The sequence below is a fragment of the Pan troglodytes genome, chromosome 10 (assembly GCF_028858775.2).
Source record: "Pan troglodytes isolate AG18354 chromosome 10, NHGRI_mPanTro3-v2.0_pri, whole genome shotgun sequence".
NCBI lineage: Eukaryota > Metazoa > Chordata > Mammalia > Primates > Hominidae > Pan > Pan troglodytes.
Genome location: NC_072408.2, coordinates 130,961,741 through 130,977,159, shown reverse-complemented (window position 1 = coordinate 130,977,159; position 15,419 = coordinate 130,961,741). Strand labels below are relative to the sequence as shown.

Sequence of the window (15,419 nt, the reverse complement as noted above, 5' to 3'; positions counted from 1 at the left end):
GTAGGGGTCCCAGAACCTCCCTCAACTGGTCCAATATTCCTGCGACTGCCGACCAGACATAAACTCACCAAGTTTTTTACAAGCTTGTCCCTTCCTGGTGAGAAGCTCCCCAGATATAACAACAGAAACAGACCTATCAGGTTCTGCCAGGAAGAAAGAGCCATGCGTAAGTCAGACCTCATGGCTCCTTCAAACACTCAGAGGCAACATTAATCTGGATTCTTGGATGAAAGGTCTAGCTCGCCTTGCCAGTTCATTTGTAAACTGGACAGCCAGAAAGCACCTCCGAGCGTGGAGACCCACTGCTCCACTGAAGCTTTTAGGGCGGCAAGGCCTTCCTCAGTAGTCTTTCTGTCTTTCTTTCAGCTGCAAATTCAGCAGCAGCATTTAATAAGAAAAACAGAAGCCACAGGAAAAAGGGAGCTCCGGAAACAACACACGGTGCAAAACCCTTTAAGTTTCAGCTGCTCCCAGTTAGAGGACACTCAACTGCTCCAGGCAAGAGCCCGACAAGGGGCCAGTTGACCAGGGAATTAATGAGCAACAGGAACACGACTCCCTTGGGAATGTTCTCTGCAAACCAGTGACATAGACGGCTCCAGGGACCAGCTGCCCCTCTCTCCCCTACATTGGCCGCTTTTTCTTCCTGTCCTTATTTCCTCCTGCCCACTCCCCTCCTCTTCTCACTGTTGCTTCCTCCTGTCCCATTATTTCCTTCTTCTCCTTTGTCAGTTCTTTAGTCCTCTTAGGGGACATCCCTCAAGCATTGCAGACTGTGTGCCATTTAAGGCCAAATACATCCCTGTCTAAGACAAAGAGAAGAATAATTAGTTACAACGGGCTGGGCATGGTGGCTCACGCCTGTAATCCCAGCACTTTCGGAGGCCAAGATGGGTGGATCACCTGAGGTCAGAAGTTCGAGACCAGCCTGGCCAACATGGTAAAACTCTGTCTCTAGTAAAAATTTAAAAAATTAGCCAGGCATGGTGGTGGGTGCCTATAATCCCAGCTACTCGAGAGGCTGAGGCACAAGAATCGCTTGAACCTGGGAGGCGGGGGTTGCAGTGAGCTGAGATCGTGCCATTGCACCGCAGCCTGAGCAACAAGAGCCAAACTCCATCTCAAAACAAAACAAAACAAACAAAAAAATTAGTTATAACAGCAGCCACATTTGCTGAGTGTTTATTACGTGCTAGGCACTGTTCTAAGCGTTTTGCAGTCACTAGGTCACTCCTCCAAAATGGCCTACAGATGCAAACTTCCCCTAATGCTATCCCCATTTAACACATGAGGCAGAGGGAGAGAGCAGCCTCATTCAGATGAGAAGCTTTGAAGAAAAGAGACTGAGTGCTTCCTGTTCCACCGTTTCTGTAAGGGGCCCTCTCGAAACTCCCCACGGGATTGTTGTAAAGATTCTCATTTCCTTCAGAGGCTGGTGAAGGCGTGTGCTATCATGATGTGGACCTAAAAAGGAAGCAACATCTCTCGTTTTATAGGCACAGGCCTATGAGGCAGGCAGCAATGGGTTAATAAGCACAGGATTCTCCCTAGACTCAGCTGGCTGACCAGCTGTCCCACCCTTTTCTCGTAGCTGCATGAAATGGAGCATCAAGCATTCTAACAGTCAGGATCTGCTTGGTTGCAAATAATAAACACAACAAAAGGTGCTTCAATGATAAAGACATTTATCCTCTCCCTTTACAAGGCATTCAGAGGTAGGGCAGCTCGAGGGGTGGTTAATTCTGCAGCTCAATTATGACATCGAGGACTCCAGTTCTTTCTGTCTTCACTGCCATCTTCATGTCTCTCCTCACGGCATCGAAACAGCTGCCACAGCTCCAGGCAAACATCCACATGCAACATCCCGAGGTGAGAAGGGAGCCATCTCTTCCTTGTATCTCTTTCTAGGAGCTAAGAACCATTTCCCAGAAGCCCCCAGCCAACTTCTCCTGACATCTCATTGGCTGCAACTGGGTCACATGTTCCTACCTAAGCCAAAAACGGGCAAACAGAGTGGAACCATATGTTTGCTTTGGAAACTAAAAATAACATCCTAAGCACCCCCAACCAATTGAGCAGACCCACTCTGGGCCAAGGGAAACCCGAAAAAATGAATTCCCAACCATGACAGGAAGGGAGGTCAGATACACCTCATTATTCGCCCTCCATGTTGGAGTTTAGGCACAGCTGACCAGCATTAACATTAAAATAGAGATCATAGGCCGGGCGCAGTGGCTCACGCCTGTAATCCCAGCACTTTGGGAGGCCGAGGCAGGTGGATCACAAAGTCAGGAGTTCGAGACCAGCCTGACCAACATGGTGAAACCCCATCTATACTAAAAATATAAAATTAGCCGGGCATGGTGGCATGCACCTGTAATCCCAGCTACTCAGGAAGCTGAGGCAGGAGGATCACTTGAACCCAGGAGGTGGAGGTTGCAGTGAGCTGAGATCGCGCCACTGCATTCCAGCCTGGGCAACGGAGCAAGATTCTGTCTCAATAAAATAAAATAAAATAAAAATAATAAAATAGGGATCATAAGGTTGACAGAAGACTTCATTGTGGCCATAAGATACCGAATTCTAACCTGACTCTAATATAACATCACGTGACAGATAGCAGACCCTGAGGGAAATCAAAATTGTTTACCCCAAAATCTATTTCTTGACATATTTTGAAATGACCCTTCAAAGTCGTCTTTTTTTTTTTTTTTTTTTTTTTTGAGACAGACTCTTGCTCTGTTGCCCAGGCTGCAGTGCAGTGGCATGATCTCAGGTCACTGCAACCTCCACCTCCTGGGTTCAAGTGATTCTCCTGCCTCAGCCTCCCGAGTAGCTGGGACTACAGGTGCCCACCACCACAACCCGCTAATTTTTTTGCATTTTTTAGTAGAGACAGGGTTTCACCATCTTGGTCACGATGGTCTCAAACTCCTGACCTCATGATCCACCCACCTCGGCCTCCCAAAGTGCTGGGATTACAGGCGTGAGCCACCGCGCCCCAGCCCCAAAGTTGTCTTTTGTGGGAGAAATTTGCAACTGAAGGGAATCTTCTTCCTTTTCTAGGTCTTACCCAGATGTAGAAGAGATTAAATGACAGTTTGACACCTTTAAGGTCTGAAAAGAGATATTTACCGTATTCTCCCTAAGGCTGCATCTGGAGGTTTCATCTACATAACTAGAACCTTGGCTTCTGCAACCCCTCTTATCTTAACTCAAGCATTTACCTCAAGTCTGCAGACAAAGCTTAACTCTTTCAACCAATTGCCAGTCAGAAAATCTTTTAATCCACCTGTGACCTGTAACCAGCCTCCCCTCCCACTTTGAGATTCCCACCTTTTTGGGGCAAATAAATATATACCTTCCATGTATTGACTTATGTCTTTGCCTGTAACTTCTGTCTCCCTAAAATGTATAAGATGAAGCTACAACCTGTCCACGTAGGACACATTTTCTCAGGATCTCGAGACTGTTCCTCAGGCCATGGTCACTCATACTAGCTCAGAATAAACCTCTTTAAACATTTTACTGTTTGGCTTTTTTGTCAACAATTTCAACCAATCCAAATTTGAAACAAAGGGTCAAGAAAACCACTATCTCTCCAGGAAATGGTTCCATGCTCTTTTCTTCCTGGCATCTTTACACACCAGTTATCTTCATTGCCTCCATGCACGGCCATTAACTGGATTACTGGGGATTCCTAAACAAGGAATATAAAATCAAATTAAAAATATAACTAAAAATATAAAATTAGCTGGGCATGGTGGCATGCGCCTGTAATTCCAGCTACTCAGGAAGCTGAGGCAGGAGGATCACTTGAACCCAGGAGGTAGAGGTGGCGGTGAGCCGAGATCGCGCCACTGCACTCCAGCCTGGGCAACAAGAGCAAAACTCTGTCTCGAAAAAAAAAAAAGAAAGAAAGAAAGAAAGAAACAGCCTCTTACGTGATCTTTGCTGCCTGCCACCACCATCCATGCCTAGTAAAATATTCCAGTGCTAGGAAGATGCTTGGAATGTCACGGAGGTGGGAATCACTTTAAAGCAAGCAAATATTGTTAGACTCCTGGCTCTGCCACTTACTTGGTAGAGTAAGACATGGGAGAAGGGAACATGACTGTTAGATGGAAAACCAACATCTTCTGCCTTTATCAGCTTCTTTCTTGACACATTTTCACCTAAGAGTTGTCATCACACCAACAAAGAGTCATCACACCAACAAAGAGTCCTCACACCAACAAGTTCACACTCAGCTTCCTTGCCGGCTAGGGAAACTACCTGTTCTAAATGCAAAACATGTGAAATTCATCTTTTCCCAGCCCTTTGGTCTTTCGCCTTGACAGACAAAGCTTTGCCTTGCCAGTCTGTGTCTGATCGAGTGCCAATAATGATAAGGTTAAGACAAAAAAGGGCCCAAATTCCTGGCTCGATTCAATTCAGAGATAACCACGTGCAGACGTTCTGGGTGTTTCTGTAACGAATTTTGAACTCAGCCTGTGTTTAGAAAAGACTGGTGTCACATATAAGCTGTATGGGGTCACACAAAGTTTAGCCTGATTCAGAAGTGGGTCTGAAAGAGAGAGGGAGAGAGCCAGAAAGATGACAGAGAGAAAGATCCAGAGAGATGAGCGAGAACTCAAGCCAGTCTTTTGTCTTCTTCCCCTTGCAAAAATACGGCTACATTGCTCCAAAAAAGGACAGTTGAACTCTCAAGACACAGAACACCTCAAATAATTCCCAAATATCTAACAACATCACCCTGTAATCAGTCCTACATCCTAGACTGCAAAATCACGTTTGCAAAATCTCCTGGCTAGCCCTGAATCAGTATGCACAGAGCCTAACACCAAACCTACCATTGTTTTAAAAAATCAGAGGCCAGGCGCTGTGGCTCATGCCTGTAATCCCAGCACTTTGGGAGGCCGAGGCAGGTGGATCACCTGAGGTCAGAAGTTCAAGACCAGCCTGACCAACATGGAGAAACCCCATCTCTACTAAAAATACAAAATTAGCTGGGCATAGTGGCACATACCTGTAATCCCAGCTATTCAGGAGGCTGAGGCAGGAGAATCACCTGAAAGCGGGAGGCGGAGGTTGCGGTGAGCTGAGATCGCACCATTGCACTCCAGCCCAGGCAACAAGAGCAAAACTCTGTCTCAAAAAAAAAAAAAAAAATTCAGAATAAGAAAAGTCCCCTCTGTGATAGGCTGTCACCCTGTGCCGAGCATCTGACTCAGTATCCTCTATTCCTCACCTCACTGGCCCCTCCCAGGAATGCTGGGAGGTGGGTGTTATCTTTAGTGTTTGGTTTGCAAATACCCATTAACAGCTTGGAGAAGTTGTTCACTGACTCACCTGAGGCTACTACCTAGCAAGTAAGTGGCCGAGCCCGGAGTCTCACTTAAGCCTAACAATAATTATTTACTTGCTTTTAAGCTATTCCCACCTCTGTGACATTCCAAGCATCTTCCTAGCACTGCAACACTCCATTAGGCATGGATGAAATACTTTATTAGGCACTGGAAGTAGGCACTTTATTAGCACTGGAATACTTTATTAGGCATGGATGGTGGTGAGAGGCAGCAAAGATCATATATGAGGCTGGTTCACGGCATCGTCATCATTATTTAGGAATCCCCAGTAATCCAGTTAATGGCCATGCATGGAAGCAATGCAGAGAATTGGTGTGTAAAGATGCCAGGAAGAAAAGAGCATAGAAACGTTTCCTGGGGAGACAGTGGTCCTCTTGACCCTTTGTTTCAAAAATCACTCACTCCTCTAAAAGATGTGTACATAAAGGTTTATAGCAGCTTTATTCATAAAAGCCAAAAGGTAGAAACAACTCAAATGCCCATCAATGGATAAATGGTTAGGCCTGGTGCGGTGGCTCACGCGTGTAATCCCAGTGCTTTGGGAGGCCAAGCAGGGCAGGATCACTTGAGGCCAGGAGTTTGAGACCAGGCTGGGCAACATCGTGAGACCTCATTTCCACGAAAACATTTTTTTAAAAGGATACATGGGTAAACAAAATGTGATCAATGTGATCTCTGCAGAGTGGACTATGATTCAGCTATCAAAAGGAATGAAGCACTAATGTTACCATCTTGCGAATGCACCACAATGTAGCAGTCTGTCGTTGTTTGAGGTATCACCTGCAGTTCTTTGTCTTGTGAAAATTAAGGAACGTGGACACCAAGGGTGACATTCATGCTAAAGTTTAATAAGCAAAAGAGGAAAGCTCTCTGCTGCAGACAGCAGGCCTGAAAGAGGGTTGCCGTTTTTACAGTAGACTGCAAAGTTTACTTTTTTTTATACAAAACCGATGAGGGCTGGGTGCCTCCTTTGCATAAGGCATGAATTCCTGGTAGCTCCACCCTGCCCTCCTAATGCGCACGCGGGCCCTTAGCTTGAGTTACTCCATATTGCTTCGCTCCCCTTACTGCACATGTGTCAGGGGATGGAATTTTCCACTGTGGGCCTGTCTGGGCAAGTCACCTGTGTAATCTTATCTGTGCGGCTGTGGGCATCTTAGGCAAGCCCCCCTGTGCAAGTTCCCTCATCTGTGCCTGCAGCTTGATTTTTCAGGCTGTTCTTTTGTTTGAAAGAATTCAACCAAGGACCCACCCTAACTGCCTGCCTGACTGGTTCCTTTTTCTCCTCTCTCACTGACACAAGCTACAACATGGATGAACCTCAAAAACGATGCAGAGTAAAAGCAGCCAGACATAAAAGGCCATGTAGTGCCTGACTCCATTCATGTGAAATATCCAGAATAGGTAAATCCATAGAGACAGAAAGCAAATTGGTGGTTGCCATGGGCTGGGAAGAGAGGGGATGGGGAGTGACTGCTCAATGGATATGGGGTTTCCCTTTAGGGTGATGAAAATGTTCTGGAACTAGGTACAGGTGGTGGTCACAACATTGTGACTGTCCTAAATGTCATTGAATTGTCCACTTTAAAATGGTTAGTTTTATGTGATGTGAATTTCAGCTCAATTTGAAAAAAAAAAAAGAAGAAGAAAAGAGAAAGTCACTCTCCAGCTTTATAATATGAAAGGAAAATCTTGGGCCTCCAAAATCACTAAGCTAAAGGGAAAAGTCAAGCTGGAAACTGCTCAGGGCAAACCTGCCTCCCATTCTATCCAAAGTCACCCATCTGCTCACTGAGATGGATGCATATCTGATTGCCTCCTTTGGAAAGGCTCATTAGAAACTCAAAAGAATGCAACCATTTGTCTCTCACCTACCTGTGACCTGGAAGCCCTCTCCCTGCTTCGAGTTGCCCCCACCTTTCTGGACAGAACCAATGTACTTCTTACATATATTGATTGGCGTCTCATGTCTCCCTAAAATGTATAAAGCCAAGCTGTGCCCCAACCACCTTGGGCACATGTCATCAGGACTTCCTGAGGCTAGGTCACAGGTGCATCCTCAACCTTGGCAAAATAAACTTTCTAAGTTAACTGAGACCTCAGACTTTCTGGGTTTACAATAATTATCACATTCTCTGAAAGCAACACAGCCAGTTCCCTCCCAACAGGTGGGGTGAGAGGTGATACTCCAAGGAGTGTGGATGGTGCTGTCAGGAAGCGCTCAGGCACTGGGCTGTCTCCATCAAGTCTTGTTGCCGTATGTGGAGCGACCTAATCTAACCATTTATCATCATTTTAAGAAACCAGGGTATTATTGTTTGAGGGCCGAAGTTCTGCAGAACCGGCTCAGGAAGCAGCAAAACACCACCATCAATGGATATGACCATCAGAAAGGCCGGCTAACTCTCCCTCCTCCCCAGGAAACAGCTATGAAATTAGCATGTGAGCCCAAAATGCCATCATTAGGCTTGAAATAAGCTGCGGTCTCCAGCAGGAAGGAGAATAATTGAATTGGCAATGTGCTCTCTCTGACATCGGTTACCTTTTAGACAAAGCCTCACGTGTTCCTGATTTGAAATTTCATTTCGGGGGTGGGGGGAGAGATCTGGTTTCTGTCTGCTTGGGACGGGGAGGGTGAGAGCAGGCAGAGAAGAAAGGGCCTGTGTGGAGAGCTCCTGGCCACAAACATCCAAAGGAAGGGGAAATTGCAGTGACCCTAACTTTTCACTTTCAAAAGCTGAGTGATCCTTCTGCATGTATGGAATGCTGGCATGTCAATGACAAAGCCACCCTGCAGTGTGGCTCCAGATTTCCTAAGGGGGAGTGGGGGTGGGGAGAGGCCTTCATCTAGTGGAAAGGGGAACCCCAGCGCCCCATGTGAAACAAAGAACTTTTGGAAAATATTTGGATTCTTGGCTTCTGCAGGAGCCACCATTGATAAAACACCTGGAGCACCCTACGCATTGGCTGCCAGTTTGGTCACTGGGCTGTCACCTGCCCTCAGAGATGGTCCATAGATGATGTGACAAAAGACAGAGCCCAGGCCTCCCGACTTCCAAAAAGTTCTTTTTCTTTTTTTCTTTTCTTTTCTTTTCTCTTTCTTTCTTTCTCTTTCTCTCTTTCTTTTTTTTTTTCAGACAGAGTCTTGCTCTGTTGCCCAGGCTGGGGTGCAGTGGTGTGATCCTGGCTCACTGCAACCGCCACCTCCTGGGTTCAAGCGATTCTCATGTCTCAGCCTCTGTCTCCTAAGTAGCTGGGATTACAGGCATGAGCCACCACACCCTACCCCAAAGACTCCTTTTTCCATTTGCCCCATTAGCCAAGGAGATGTCACTGAATGATCTTGAAGTGCCTGGATCAAGCTGGGGTTTAATCTGGTTCTTCCCAAAGTCCTCCCCATGGTCCTCCATGGTCCCCCAGCATTCCCTGCATCCCACCATTAATAATGATTTTCTTTTCTCACCTGAAGTCAAGTCATAATTATCACCCAATCCTTTTTTCCACCTATTTATTCACTTTCTGAAGCTTCCCCACTTGGTTCTGTCAGCCTCTGTGGATTCATCCTCCCCTCCTTGAAACTACCTTCTATCTAGTGCCTCCCTGTACTGGGACCCCAAAACTTTAACTCACCCACAGTGACACAGAGGTGTCACTGTCATTCCAGTTCAACACACGTATTGAGAATCACTCTTATCCACACAGTGAACTGAGTTTTCACCTCATTTTCACATGTATATGAGAACTTTGGAAGACTGGAATGAACCATGTTTTATCAACAGTATGGAATATTACGCAGTTGCTAAAAAGAGTGCACTAGGGCAGGGTGTTCACCTGAAGGGATAGCTGATATATTAAGTTCAGAAACAACTGGCGTTTGATCAAGGTTAGCATCGTCAGTGACGTCAATAGCATGTCCTACTGATATGATGTGATGGAAATGGCACTTTACCCCTGGTATCTTCCTCCCCAAAACATATACCCCTGGTCTAACCATGAGAAATACATCAGAAAAACCCAAATTGACATTCTACAAAATAATTGGCCAGTATTCTTCAAAAGTATCAAGGTCATAAAAGATGGAGACTGAACAGGCGCGGTGGCTCATGCCTATAATCCCAGCACTTTGGGAGGCCAAGGTTAGTGGATCAACTGAGGTCAGGAGTTCGAGACCAGCCTGGTCAACATGGTGAAACCCTGCCTCTACCACTGCACTCCAGCCTGGGCAATGAGAGAGAAAATCTGTCTTAAAAAAAAAAAATCCAATATAGACTAAAGAACCATCTCAGATTGGAGGAGACTAAGAGACATGACAACTGAATGTCCTGTGGTGTCCTGGCTGGTTCCCTAAAACAGCAGGGAAATACTGGAGAAAACTGGTGATGGCTCAAAGAAGTGTGGAGCTTCTTTAATAGTAACGTGCAGCCGGGAGCAGTGGCTCATGCCTGTAATCCCAGCACTTTGGGAGGCCAAGGCAGGCAGACCACCTGAGGTCAGGAGTTTGAGACCAGCCTGACCAACTTGGAGAAACCCCATCTCTACTAAAAATACAAAATTAGCCAGGCGTGGTGGCACATGCCTGTAATCCCAGCTACTCAGGAGGCTGAGGCAGGAGAATCGCTTGAACCTGGGAGGTGGAGGTTCCTGTGGGCTGAGATCTCGCCATTGCACTCCAGCCTGGGCAACAGGAGCGAAACTCTGTCTCAAAAAAAAATAGTAACATGCTAGGGTTGATCTCCTGGTTTTGACAAATGTACAATAGAGGAAACAGGGTGAAGAGTAGATGAGAACTCTCTGTACTATTTTTGCAACTTTCTTGTAAAAATAAAACTATTCTACACGGTGTATTTTTAAAAAGAGCAGCAAGTTGTAATGTGAATAGTATACTCTTATTTACTTTAAAAAACCAAAGCCTATAATAGGTCCATATGTATAAACATGGCATAGCAGGGCACACACTAAATTGTTACTATTTGTTACCTGGGGGTGGGAGTTAGGGGGATTATTAATATGCTTTTTATTTCTAAGTTATCGAACTGTTGCAATGAGCAACCTGTTTCTATGCTATCTAGCCTGTTATAAAGAGTAAAATATGCAATTTTTAAAAATCTAATGAATTTTGGGCAAAAATACTTGCTTCCCTATCTCCAAAAGCAGTGGCAAGAAAACATGTATTGGAGCTCTAACAAAGAGAGTTAAATTACACCCTGCCATAACCCCCAAAAGAGTTTCTCTCTCCAGAAACATGGTGGTATTTTCACTGGCCCTGTTAGACAGTTAAACTGGATAACAAGTATAAGACTAATTACTACCCTACAGTATGGCAGCTTGTAAATGACAGCCTTCAATTTATTCGACAAAGAATTTTATACATTAAGGGAAATGTGGGGGAAACTATCCACTTCGTACTACACACCAAACCTGAAGGTGTTGAATGTTTTTGACTCATTGAATGGAACCGTTCTTGGGGAAGGAAGGTAGTGTAGGATGGAGGAGGCAAAGTAAAGAAGGAGAAACTATAAGAGAAGGTTGAGGGAGCTGACAATTAAGGAACTACATATGATTCCAAGAGGAGAGAATGAGCCAAACTGCAGAACACAGAGGAGGAAAAGGAGGTGAAGACTGCTTGGAGGAGAACCAACTGAAAAAGCATTATAGCCAATAAGAGGTTCAGTCAGTGGCCAGATATAAGATAAATATACAAATACCAGTAAACTTCCTTTACAGCAGCCTCAACCAATTACAAAATGCCAGGGGCAAAAAGACCCATCTTATTAACAACAAAAAAACGAAGAATAATGAGGTATAAAATTAACAAGAAATTCCCAAGACCTATGTGATGATTACAAAACTTCATTGGATACCATGAGTAGATCTGAATAAACAGGAAGATTTATCTAGTTCTTTAGGTAAGAAGGTTCAACCTTGTAAAGATGATGATTTCATGTTGACTTGAATCCAGATCTTCAATGCAATACCAAGAAAACTCCTAGGAGGATTTTATTTATTTATTTACTTATTTATTTATTTTGAGACAGAGTTTCACTCTTGTTGCCCAGGCTGGAGTGCAATGGTGCAATCTCAGCTCACTGCAACCTCTGCCTCCTGGGTTCAAGTGATTCTCCTGCCTCAGCCTCCCAAAGTAGCTGGGATTACAGGCACCTGCCACCACGTCCAGCTAATTTTTTTGTATTTTTAGTTGAGACGGGGTTTCACCATGTTGGCCAGGTGGTCTTCAACTCCTGACCTCAGGTGATCCACCCACCTCAGCCTCCCAAAGTGCTGGGATTACAGGTGTGAGCCACCACGCCTGGCCAAGGATTTTAAATATAACTTGAGAAGCTGATTCCAAAATCCATCTAAGATGAAAAGCTATAAAATTGTGTAAAAAAACAACAGTAAGATGTTAAAACATACTACAAAGCTGTAACCATTAAAACAGTGTGATACTGGTACATGTAGGTGCTTTGATGATTCCTTGCCATCTCCAGCATCTAACCCCCTCTTCCTACTCCCAAAGAATACCCTGAATATCCCAGCCAATGGATGAATGTGTGGTTGGCCCCATCCCCAACACTAGCGGGGATTTGATTGGCTTAAGGTAGTCAGCGTATTCCATTCTTCCAACCATAGTTCTTGGATCAAACCAAGTCAAAAGACAACAAGACCCAATTCTGGAATTTGTTTAGGTAGACTCCCCCTTTTTCATGTTGGATATGATCAAGGAAGCATGTAGCCTTGGAAGCTCCAGGCTTCAGACCAAGATGGCGCCAATATGAAGGAGGTGGAGCCAATAACACAGAGAAAGAAAGCAGGTCCTTATTCTATCACCTGAGCTGCTGGATCTTGCCTGGTCTGAGGTCCTGAACGTCTCAGCTATGAGCTGCACATTTGTTTTATTGTTTTAATCAGTTTACATTGAATTTTTAGTTGTTTACAACTTAAAGTATCCACCCTGTGTCAATACAGATTGAACACATAGATAGATGGAACAGCAAAGGGTGTCTAGAAAAAGCTGTGTGTGTGGAGGATGCACATGTATACATGTGCACCATATGTGTGTATGTATGTAAATGTAAATTTAGTATGAAAGATGACATTTTTAAATCACAAGGGAAAAGATAGATTATTTAATAAACAGTATGAGGAAAATTAACTACCCATCTTGAAAATAAAATAAAATTAGATTATTGCCACATACTGTTCACAAATGGAAATTTCAGATGCATTAAAATGCCAACATTTTTTAAAAATCCTATACAAGTATTAAAAGAAAATAAATGAGATAGGTTTCAAGGGGGCATGGTTGTTGTGTTTTTTTAAAAAAAAAATCTTGGGGTAAATAAGATTTCTAAAACAAGACAGGAAACCTAGAAGCCATAAAGGGAAAAAACATAAAAATTAAAATGTAAAATGTTTACACGATAAAAGAGGCTGGGCGTGGTGCCTCAAAGTGCGTGGTAATCCCAGCAATTTGGGAGGCCAAGGTGGGAGGATCACTTGAGCCCAGGAGTTCAAGACCAGCCTGGGTAACATAGTGAGACACTGTCTCTATAAAAAATATAAAAAATTAGGCCGGGCACGGTGGCTCACGCCTGTAATCCCAGCACTTTGGGAGGCCGAGGCGGGCAGATCATGAGGTCAGGAGATCAAGACCATCCTGGCTAACACGGTGAAACCCTGTCTCTACTAAAAATACAAAAAATTAGCTGGGCGTGATGGCGGGTGCCTGTCGTCCCAGCTACTCGGGAGGCTGAGGCAGGAGAATGGCGTGAACCCGGGAGGCAGAGCTTGCAGTGAGCCGAGATCGCGCCACTGCACTCCAGCCTGGGCTACAGAGCCAGACTACGTCTCAAAAAAAAAAAAAAATATATATATATATATATATATATATATATATATATAAATTAGCCAGGCTTGGTGGTGCATGCCTGTAGTCCCAGCTACTCAGTTAGGCTGAGGCAGGAGGATCACTTGAGCCCAGGAGGTCAAGGCTGCGGTGTGCTATGATCACATTACTGCACTCCAGCCTGGTTGACGGAGTGAGACTCTGTCTCAAAAAAAAAAAAAAAAAAAAAAAATAGAGGACACAAAGTTCACATTACAGGTAAAGTTAGTTACAACATACAAAAAAACAAAAGATTCACATTAAGATTTTATAAAAGACTCCTACACAAGATTAAGGAACACACAGAAAGTGAGCAACGAATATGAACGAAAAATTCACGAAAGAAGTAAAGGTGGTTGCCTAACATTTGACCAGCTGCTCCACCATGCTAGTAGTTAAGACAAATGCAAACCATGGCAACAACAAGGTTTGGTTTTTTCACCCTTAGGTTTTCACAACTAGAAGTTTGACAATGTTCAATGTGGGAAAGGTCCGGGAAACAGGCATTCTACACTCCTGGTTGGAGGCCACAATTAGGTTTTAAACGCAGACACTTTAAGACAAGTAGTTCTTACCCTGGCTACAAATGAGAATCACCTAGGGGGCTCTTGAAGAAATTCTGAGGACCAGCTCCACATCCCAGAGATTCAGACTTAATGGGTCCAGTGGGCCTAGCGCAGTGGCTCATTCCAGTAATCCCAGCACTTTGGGAGGCCGAGGTGGGCGGATCACTTGACGTCAGGAGTTCAAGACCAGCCTGGCTAACATGGTGAAACCCTGTCTCTACTAAAAATACAAAAATTAGCTGGGCGTGGTGGTGCATGCCTGTAATCCCAGCTACTTTGGGAGGCTGAGGCAGGAGAATCGCTTGAATCCAGGAGGTGGAGGTTGCAGTGAGCCAAGAGCACACCATTGCACTCCAGCCTGGGAGACAGTGTGAGACTCCGTCAAAAAAAAAAAAAAAAAAAAGGGCCTGGGGTGTGGCCCTGACAGGGTGTTTGAAAGAGTCCCCAGGTATTTCAAATGTACAGCCAAGTCCACAAACTGCTGCTTTAGAACCAGAAATTTTACATCTAGAGGTCCATCTTTGAAAAATATAAGCAAATGTGTGCAAAGAGGTACCACAAGGACGCTCACTCCAGCATCTGCGGCAATCGCAAAAACTCAAAAACAATATAAATGCCGTCCATTGGGGAACAGTGAAATAAACTATGGTACAAGCACACCATGTAATCTAACTCCTGAATCAGTCAGAAAGAACGCAGGGGGTTGATCTGTTATCTACTACACAAATTGAAATGAGAATACATCCAAAACATTGTATCATTGAACAAAAACGCAAGTTACAGAATGATATGTACATATGATCCCATTTATGTTAGACAATACCAAATACTTCTATGAGTACTAATACATGTATATAAATGTTAAGAAACGACTAGAACATGGCCGGGTGCAGTGACTCATGCCTGTAATCCCAGCACTTGGGGGACCACGTTGGGAGAATCACTTGAGGCCAGCAGTTGGAGACCAGCCGGGGCAACACAGTAGATCCCATTTCTACCAAAAGTAAAGCAAGTTATCTGGGCATCGCCACACGCTCCTCTCGTCCTAATTACTTGGGAGGCTAAAGCGGGAGAATTGCTCGAGCCCAGGAGCTCAAGGCTGCAGTGAGCTATGACGGCACCACTGCACTCTGGCTGGGTGACAGAGTGAGACCCTGTCTTTGAATAATTAATAATAATAATAAAACATACATCAAGCTGGTAACAATACTATAGTTAACTTCTAGGGAAAGAAGAGATTGAAAGGTGAATGGAAGGCAAGACATGTTTTACTTCTTAGTCTACAGTATTCTCTGAATTTTCATAAGAACATCATGTATTTATTATTTGGGAAATTAAGCAGTTTCTTATTTTATTTTATTTTACTTTTTTGAGATGGATTTTTCCTCTGTTGCCCAGACTGGAGTGCAGTGGTGCGATCTCAGCTCACTGCAACCTCCACCTCCCAGGTTCAAGGGATTCTCCTGCCTCAGCCTCCTCAGTAACTGGGATTACAGGTGCCCGCCACCACACCTGGCGAATTTTTTTTTGTATTTTTAGTAGAGACAGGGTTTCACCATGTTGGCCAGGCTGGTCTTGAATTCCTGGTCTCAGATGATC

At 44.5% G+C, this 15,419-nt stretch overlaps 1 protein-coding gene across 2 annotated transcripts in view; it reads right to left on the bottom strand.

Moving 5' to 3' along the window:
• LOC134807419 (uncharacterized) overlaps positions 1–15,419 on the bottom strand; it is a 185,194-nt gene that overhangs the window by 138,595 nt on the left and 31,180 nt on the right. The gene's annotated exons all lie outside the window — the stretch shown is intronic.